The sequence below is a fragment of the Argopecten irradians genome, chromosome 5 (genome assembly GCF_041381155.1).
Source record: "Argopecten irradians isolate NY chromosome 5, Ai_NY, whole genome shotgun sequence".
In the NCBI taxonomy this organism is placed as follows: domain Eukaryota; kingdom Metazoa; phylum Mollusca; class Bivalvia; order Pectinida; family Pectinidae; genus Argopecten; species Argopecten irradians.
In genome coordinates, this window is record NC_091138.1 from 37,327,688 (window position 1) to 37,338,230 (window position 10,543).

Below are 10,543 nucleotides of genomic sequence, written 5' to 3' on the forward strand. Positions count from 1 at the left end.
ACACATATAAATCAAACTGGGACTAAAGTTGAAGTTTAATGATTACTTTTTCAAAAGAATCAAATACGGTTTTAAAAATAAGTCGTTTTATTCTTCTTCTAACTCGAAAACTCGTGACAATTGAAGATTTATATAAAATAATGGTTTTGAAAGTTCAATTTGTGATACAGTCTGTGCATTCTACCTTAAAATGTGACAAATGCGTTCATACATGTATGTTGCATGATATGAAAATTTTAATACATCTGTACATGTAAATGCAAGTATAACAAACAAAATGAGTCTCTGAGTGTTTATTTTTGATAATTGCTAAACATGTGCAATAAATGACTATTTATAATAGTACTATACATTGTGTTTTCGTACATCGCCTACGTAACTTATTAATGAATGTCCTAAATAATACAGCAATTTAAAAGCAAATTATAACATAGTGTATTTAGTAAATTTTCAGCATATGATTGTGCATTTGAAATAAATTAAAAAATTAAGTATGGCTTATGTGATTTGGACAATATCATATTATCATTGGACCATACTATTGCAATGGATTGCAACCAGTTACATTGTATATGTATTATATGCATTGCGTCCCATAATTTTATTGCATCTTCGAAGTTAGAATTTTTTAAATTCAAAACATAAACCATCGACATTTTGACTCAGTACTAAACACCGAAATAAAGGAACCTTTATATATGTGCTTGCAACGAAAATAAATGAACTTAATATATCTTTTAATAAATACTGTAAAGACAACTTTGTTTTCGATTATAAAATGTTTCGCGTCCTGTTTTTTTTTCTTTTTGCGAGTACAGAAATTCGCGATCACAGGTTCTCACTGACAATCGTGCAGTCATATCAAATATTATTCGCGTAACATCTGAAGTCGCGTCCCAGCTCTCCTGCAAAATACCACGAACATTTGTATCTCACGAATACACAATACCACGAACATTTGTATCTCACGAATATAAAGTGGTTAAACAAAATACTCGAACATTTGTATCTCACGAATATAAAATACCACGGTTATTGGTGTCTCACGAATACACCATACCACGAACATTTGTTTCTCACGAATATAAAGTGGTTAAACAAAATACCACGAACATTTGTATCTCACGAATATAAAGTGGTTAAACAAAATACATGTACTACAAACAATCTCAAAATAAAATACAACGAACATTTGTATCGCACGAATATAAAGTGGTTAAACAAAATACATGTATCGCATTTGTATCTCATGAATAAAATACCACGAACATTTGTATCTCATGAATATAAAATACACGAACATTTGTATCTCATGAATATAAAATACCACGAACATTTGTATCGCACGAATATACAAGAGGCCAATGTGCCTCGATCACCTGATATTTGATACAAATTAGTTATGTAATTTACTAGCCAACTGATGTCTTTTGTTCACGAAATTGGAACATACATCTGATAGGTCTGCATACAAACAAAATTGCATATTTACTCACATTACCGTGTTCACAAGGTTCAATTATTGTTCCAGATATTTCCAATGTAAGTGTATATGCAGAGTTTCATTAAACTTGGATCATATTTACTTTTAAAAGTTGCCATGTTCACAAGATTCAATAATTATAATTACAAAGGGCAATAACTCCGTAAGTTACAATTGAATCAAACTGATTTTCAAACTACCTCAAGATCTTCCCAATGTAAGTTTACATACAAAGTTTCATTAAGCTGAGTGAATATTTACCCAATTTATCATATTCACAAGATTCAATGATAATAATTGCACAGGGCAATTACTCTTAATTGAATTAAAGTTGAAACAAGCTTATTTCAAACTTGTTCCAGATATTTCCAATGTAAGTGTATATGCAAAGTTTCATTAAACTCGGATCATATTTACTTAAGTTATTATGTTCGCAAGATTCAATAATTATAATTATAAAGGGCAATAACTCCGTAAGTTACATTTTCAAACTCGTCTGAGATCTTCCCAATGTAAGTCTGCATACAAAGTTTCATTAAGCTCAGTGAATATTTACTCAAGTTATCGCGTTCACAATTTAAACTAATAATTATTAGTGCAAAGGGCAATTACACCGTAAATTAGCGTTGAATTAAACTGATTTTCGAAATCATCCCAGATCATTCCAATGTTAGTCTACACAAAAAGTTTCATTAAGCTCGATTTATATTTACTTTAGCTGCAATATTGTATCTCAAAAGACTTTTAGAAAATGTTGTCGTCTTTAGAGCTACAATTGGTGCCTATTACTGCTAATGGAGCAAAGTAATGGTTATGCAAACCATTATTTAAACGTTTGCATGCATTTTATCGTACTTGTTTTATATCGGTTACCTACTAGGCAATAAAACTGAACCATATAAAATATCAAATTCTCAGCGAGACATTTTGTTTTAAATATACATATGAAGACCTTTCCGCAGTGAATTTATACAGCAAATCTACAAAGTATGAATTTGACGTTTTGTGAGTGGTACGGTAGATATTAAGAATGATAGTTATGTTTGTTATCGACAAAAACGATATATAAATGCTTGTATACGCACAAAATACTTGGAAACCTGCAAAAAAGTATAGAAAATTGTGCCCGAGTGATTTCCGGAGGCACTGCTGCACTAGGACACATAGGGACCAATTCGTACTTGCTCCATTTTTGGTCAAACTTTTTATTGCCATTTTTCATTCGGGCATATTTTCAGAGGCCTGGTCAACTGGTTCTATCACACTAGTTTTTAAGAAAGGTGATACTGAAGATATTAATAACTACAGTGGAATTACTCTTGTTAGCTGTATGGGTAAACTTTTTACATCCATATTGAATGAGCGTTTAGTAAAGTTGAGTACTGAAAATGATATTATAACAGATGCTCAATTTGGCTTCAAACCGGGCTATTCAACGATAGATGCAACATAATTAATGTATGTACTTCAAACCTTAATTAACAAGTATTTAAGTAAAAAGGGCGGGAGATAGTATTGTTGTTTTTGTGGATTATAAGTAGGCATTCGATCGTATTAATATATCTCAGTTATGAAGTAAATTGATTAAACAGGGTGTAAGAGGGAAAATGTTGCAATCACTAAATAGCTCGGTCAAATCTTGTGTTAGGCAAAATGGTATTATTCAGATTTTTTTCCAAAATACAATCGGTCTCTTCCAAGGAGAAATTCTCTCCCCGATTTCGTACTCATTATTTCTAAATAATTGTGAAATGCACTTAATTAATGAATGCTGTTCATCAATTGAACTTAATTTAATAAGTATTTTTTTTCTTTTAATGTATGCAGATGATACAGTGCAGAAACACCAGAGACATTACAGCAAATATAAGATGCTCTGAAGTCTTTCAATAATGAACATAGCCTTAATTTGAATATTGATAAGACAAAATAGTTGTGTTTAGGAATGGGGGCATTATAAGAAACAATGAAAAGTGGTTTTATAATGAAAGCGAATTACAAATTGTTGACCGAATCAATTATCTTGGAATGCTTTTCAATTATTAAAGGAAATTTTATGTGACTCAAATACATGTTGCTGAACAAGGCAATAAGGCTTATTATGCAATCAATAGTAAGTTCAAAAGTTCAAAAATCATCAATTTAAGTACACAATGTTCTGTATTTGACACATATATAAATAGTATATTATAGTGCGAAAGTTTGGGGTTTTCATAAACCCTTAGATATAGAAAAGTTTCATTTAAATTTTTGTCAAAAAAATACTAGGGGTAAAAAGAGCACTTGTAATAATTTAGTATATTGTGAACTCGGAACATTGCCATTGTCAACATTAAGGAAATTACGTATAATTAAGAATTGGCTTAATATTTGTTACTCAAATAACTGTGTACGATCTGATGACAGTTGGATTTTAAACATACGGGGGGGATATTAGGATTGACATATCTCTGGATTAATATGACAGTAGATGATAAAGTTACTTAAAAAATATTGAGAATAGATTTTCCTATGTTTATAGACAAGAACTAATTTCAAATATACAAACAATATCAAAGGGGTTTCTCTATAGACATCTTATAGATAAATTCACTCTTCAATTTTACTTAACGAAATCAATTAATAATTCACATAAGAAGAATATTGCACCTATAAGTCTAAGTTCACATAACTTAAATATTGAACAAGGGAGATATAGGAATCGTCAGAGAATTCAAAGATTGTGTGAGGTATGTAATGCTAATGACATTGAAGATGAATTTCACTTTATACTTATATGAAATTGTTACTCTGAATTAAGAAAAAAAGTATATTAAATCATAATATTATAGACGTCCTAGTGTGTTTACGTTGGTACTTTTATTATCAAGCCAGAATATAGGGGAATTAAACAGGTTAGGACAATATACAGATTTGGCTTTAAATCTACGAGATAATTTAATTTCTAATTTAAGTTGATTAATATTGCAAGGTTTTGAGATGTGCATTATAAATCATTGATATTATGTCTTATAAAATGGTATATTAATCATACAATGTACCTGTTTTGTAATGCAAAATGTAGTTATATGTTTGTCCAACACTGTCTGCATTGTTATATTGTATATGTTTATGTCAACTCTCCGATGTGTTAAAAACAAAGAAATAAAAGAATCTGAATTTGACGCACGACGGACGACGTACGACGACGGACAAAAGACTATCGCAATAGGTCACCATGACCTATGGTCAGGTGACCTAAAAATAGCACGGACATTTGTATCTCACGAATATAACGTGGTTAAACAAAATACCACGAACATATGTATCTTACGATAATAAAGTGGTTAAAAGTATATTTCTGTGCAAAATGCCGTAAAAACATACATGTCATAGCAAAACTTATCGCATTTCACGAGAATCAAAAAACCCGGTCAATCACAAGCCTACGGAATCTTCATTTGAATAATGTGAAAAGAGCAACGCCAAGCGTCAAATCCTGATACTGCATACCGGTGTAGTGTTATTACTTCAAAAGACCAAACTATCTGTCTCATCTGTTGTTGCACACGTAACCTTCAGCATTGCTATGCCATATTCTATGGTGGATATATTGACAATGATGTAACCCCTGGAGTATCGTGGATAAGAATGTGGATAATTTAACCTTACTTCGATGATGAAGAATTATCAAATTTGCTTTCGCGGTAGTGCATTCTGGTGCCGATATAAAGGACACATTTTTTTCGAATGGTAACCTCCCATTGATATAATACCCCGTGTGTAGATTGATCATGAAAGTGAAATCACACCCATATACATATCAATTTCTTTTAAATTTATTGGAATTACAGAATACTTATAAGACACCTAATTTCACTATTTTTTTGTGGCGGTTAATGAGTCAACCCCACTTAGGCTAGCATTATTTTGATATTTTTTATCGTTGATTTGGTAGTGATTTGTAGTTGCTAATTGTATGGTTGCAACTACTTTGCAAAGACAATCGTAATTTCTTGGTGGGTTATTAGTAATCAATTTAAATGTCAAGCTATTTTGGGTGTCCATTTCAATTTCATTTAGTTGTTCTTGATATGTGTGGAAAGGCATATATAACGCCTATAGTTTATGTCCATCAATACTTGACACCAAACTGACACATATCTGAATCTGGTAAGCTTCGCAGTATTGCGCCGTAGTGCATTACATAGTATACTTTATCACATAATCCGCCTGACATCCAGTGATTTCGCCCGTGTTGCAATACTTTTGCATATGTCACTAGTGTTATATGACATGAAACTATTTTATATGCTGAAAATTCATTGTGACGACAAGACAGAAACAATAAAATGACGTCAGGAAAAATGACGTGATGTTATGATTTCGAGGACGGCGGGACAAAATGGCGGCCTCCGATAGATTTTTGCAAACATTTTGACGTGAGATTCTTTGAAATGTAGGTTTTTGTAGTTGTGTGATAAAAACATCTTAAATTTGTGTTCATTTCATTAGAGATTTTATGAAACTTGTCTCGAAGTTTTAATTTTCGCTTGACAAGGCTCGCAAAGATAAAAACTTCTTAAACTCGTTCATAAAATTTCATATAAAATGAACACTCATATAATTAAGATCTTGTATTTATATTTGTTGGTGTTAGAATGCTTATTTTTGTTCGTTGACGTGATATATGTTTTTTTATATCATAGAAACGTAAAATATGTTTTGCCATGATATACTGAAGATTTTGTTGTAAATATTTTTTGTTGTTATCGTGGTGGACGATTGTACATTGTTGTCACTGAATGCTGTGTATTTGAATAGTACACTTTGTATTTTTTAGCGGTAGATATTTATTCGTTTTGTTTTGTACGTTCAGTTTAATCTTGCAATTGAATATTGAAGCTTTGTATTTATGCTTTGATATATTTTTTGGTTTGTTGTTGCTATGGAATATGCGTGTATTTCTTAATTGTTTTTTTCTGCTTGTTACTATGGTATATTTTTTATTTGTTTATCGTTTCTTAGGTATAATCAATGTTCCTTGTTGCTATGGTATACAATTGTACTTTGTATTTGTTTTTGTTCAGCTATGTATTTGTGCTTGATGTTCATATGGAATACTTTGTATTTGTTTTTGGTAAGGGATACTTTTGTGTTTTTTGTTGCCTTAGCATTCGTACTTCATCATATACCTACATATTACTGATGTAGGTCAACTATGCCCCAGCCGCGCTCGCTCTTTGTGATACTGAACACGATTTACTATTTATAGAAGCGTGTGCTTACATAAATACTGTACCCAGTTTCTAAAATTAAATGCATGATCGTGATATCCAACACAATAGAACAGTATGATCTCTGTAGAAAAATATCAGTACAGTATCAAGTGTTTTAAACTGAAAGGTGAAAGATACAATGATCGAGGACGGCCCCTTGTGACACCTCTCTAAACATGACTAAATGTGAACGATTTCTAAAATGTCAAGTACATTAATTCGATTATCTTTTGTTGATATTAAAAGACCAAATACTAAGGAAAATGTTTTTTATTCATTACAATTTTGGCTATGTATAGATAAGTACTATAGTAGTAGCAGTCTAAAATACAATCTAGTGATTTTTTTCTGAACTAGAAACAAAAAAAAACAAGCAAACGAACAAGAATCAGATAATAAATCAGATAAAATGTAAAACAATGTTGTAACTAGGTTTTTATGTTTACAAAGTCGGTGCTGAGTTCGATATAAGTAAGATCTTTGTCAATTACATCTACATGTTTATATGTAAATGTCCAAATTGAGGATTGTAACAATTTTAACACATTCATTTCCTTTCTTTTGCTATTTTTAGTATAACCAACAATCGATTTTACAAGCATTTGACAAAAAACATCAAATAGTACAAGTATGGACATAATCTGATATAAGTAAACCTATTGCTAAAAGTAACGATTACTGACGGAGTGTAACGAAGGGGGTAACTCTAACAGATTATCGATCATCCTTAAAATTGAATAACCCATCTTTAAGTTTATAAGTTATACCTAATCTATAGCTACTGTTGTAGCGGAAAAGATATCACCTTCTGACTGAGTTTTCAGTCAGACATCTTTTCCGCTACAACAGTAGCTACATAATTTGTTAATTATTGCACTGTTACAACCTAGCTCTATTTCAAGATTCATTACAAACAAGCTATTTTACTGATACATGATTTGTTCTTTTCAGACTAGATGGTCCAAATAAAGTGTTTGGGAACCATTGATTAACCCACAGTGGTGGATAGTTTATCTAATATATTAATACCATCCAATCGAACCCATGATGCATTGTTCAAAGGTGAGAATGTTTATGTTTTGTTACCACTTAAATACAATTGAAAATGTGCTTTACTTCATCTGATTGTTAAAAGCAAAAAAGCAGTATAAAATCCAAATAAAAACTTAAAATCAGTATTTCCATACCTGCATTTCTGGACACTTTTAGTATTGTAGGTGTATTCAGGGTATTATTTAATTCGTGCCTTAGCATTAACCGTTTGTACAGAAATAAATGTTCCTAAAACAAGTAGGCCTATTGTACAATATCCAACAATTATCAGTGCTTACAGTAATGCAGTGATATTTTTCAAAATAGTCTATACATAATGAGACAGCATTTTGCTAATAATTTACCCTTGCTTCTCCCTTTTAACTCGCACTATCAGACATCCTCTTTCTGGCTCATTCCACACCATTACTCACACCTCCAACGCTCACATACCGATTTAGTCCGCTAAACCTGCCTATATTATTAGGCTTTTTTATTTATTTTTTTTTTGCCTAATATATATATATATATATTAGGCAAAAAAAAATTTAAAAAGCCTAATAATATAGGCAAGTTTAGCGGACTAATACCGATTCAGCATCATCTATCATATTTCAAGCTCACTCGTCAGCTAATAGCCGACAAGGCACTCGTACCGCACAAAAAACGGGACTCCCAAAAGGAAACAATCGCTGGTAGGCCATGTGTCCAATGAGAAGTCAACTAGCCATACCATATCGATCTCTGATCCACCCACCAACGAAGGAAATGCTCAAACGTATATGTAATATAGTATTAGTTAGACCGAATCATCTGTCTCTTAAAATGAGCTTATTTTCTTTTTGTTGTCGTTTATTGATACGCTCATTAAATGAGGGTATCAATAACCGACAACAAAAAGAAAAAGTGGTTCATTTTAATTATCAGGACAAAGATACGGGAAGGGCAATCAATTAGGTTTAGGGGAGCTTTGATTACACCTTGGTACATTATGCACCTGTGTTTGAAAGAAGAAAGAAGCACAACACCAGGATTGAACTTCATTACATATAACAACTAAAATCGATCTTTTAAAATATTGATATTTTAATACATATATTTTTGCAAATCTGTCCAAAATTAACGTTGAACTATATATAACAGAACACCTTGAAGTAAGTTTAGAACATTCATAAATTAATTTGGATTTATATTGTCACTTACAAAATAGACTTGGGATTTCTTCGTTTCATATTATTTCACTGTGAAGGCAATCCCGGTAACTCTGATTTCTTTCTACTGTACCTGTATACCTTTGTGTTCTACTGTACCTGTATACCTTTGTGATACTAGTGATTACTACTACTAACACCTGTAATTATCGCCACCGATAGCGTCGACAATATGGGACGCCGTTGTACTATTTTCGCTGCTTTTTGGATATCCAAAATTCGAATTCTTGATATCGAAAATTCGATTTATTGATATTCAAAAGGATAATAATTTCTTGATATCAAGAATTCGAATTTTGGATATCAAGAATTCGAATTTTGGATATCAAGAATTGATTTTTGGATATCAAGAATTCGAATTTTAGATATCAAGAAATGTTTGATATTTTTGGATATCAAGAATTATATTTTTGGATATCCAAAATTCTTTTATTGATATCCAAAATTCGAATTGTTGATATCAACAAATGATTGGGTTTTTTTATGTAAAAAATCAAACTTTGGATATCAAGAAATTGAATTCTTCTTTTACAAAATAATAAATTCTTCATTTTTTTACCTATGTTGAAACGATAATTTTGGATATCAATAATTCGATTCCTTGATATCCAAAATTGAAATCTATTTATTGATATCCACAGTTCGAATTACTGATATCCAAAATGTGTTTCTTGATATCAAAAATTCGAATTTTGGATTTGGATATCAATAATTTGAATTCTTGATATCAAGAATTCATTTTAGGATATCAAGAATTCGAATTATTGACATTCAAAAATGAATTCTTGATACCCTAAAATGAATTCTGAATATCAAGAATTCGAATTGTTGATATCAATAAATAATTTAGAATTTTGGATATCCAAAAATGGAATTTTTGATATCGATAAATCGTATCCTTGAAATCTAAAATCTGGATATCCAACATTATGCTTTTGGGTATCAAAAAATATTTTGGATATCAATAATTGATTTTTGGATATCGATAATTCATTTTTGGATATCAAGAATTCGACTTCTGGATATCACTAATTCGAAATTTGGATATCCAAAAAGCGGAGAAAATAATACAACGGCGCTCCATACGACAATGAATTAAAAAGCTCCGTGATAGTTCGGCTTGTTACAATGATGACATATGATAAAATGTTCTTGTACTTATACATGTATATTATATATGGAGAGTTCACTAAAAATCTTGATTTACGTATATCATATATATATATATATGAACTGTTTCAAGAGGAAAAAGATTACACATTAATGTATACTGTACATGTACACTGTAGATACATGTACATGAAACATCACACAGAAGTCTAAATTTGGTAAAATATAAATCAGTGATAGACTAGTTAAGATGATAAAACAATTAAATAATACACCAATATCCACCAACAACAGAGATGATGAATGTGGTTGGTAATGTCTGTACCAGAACGGTTTGCCAGAATCGGTTGTGAAGGCAGAAACCACGAAAAACTTTGAACCGTGTTCAGTAACTGATACTTTTTTGAACCTCAAATGTACTTTACCATTCACAGCATATAATACAATGT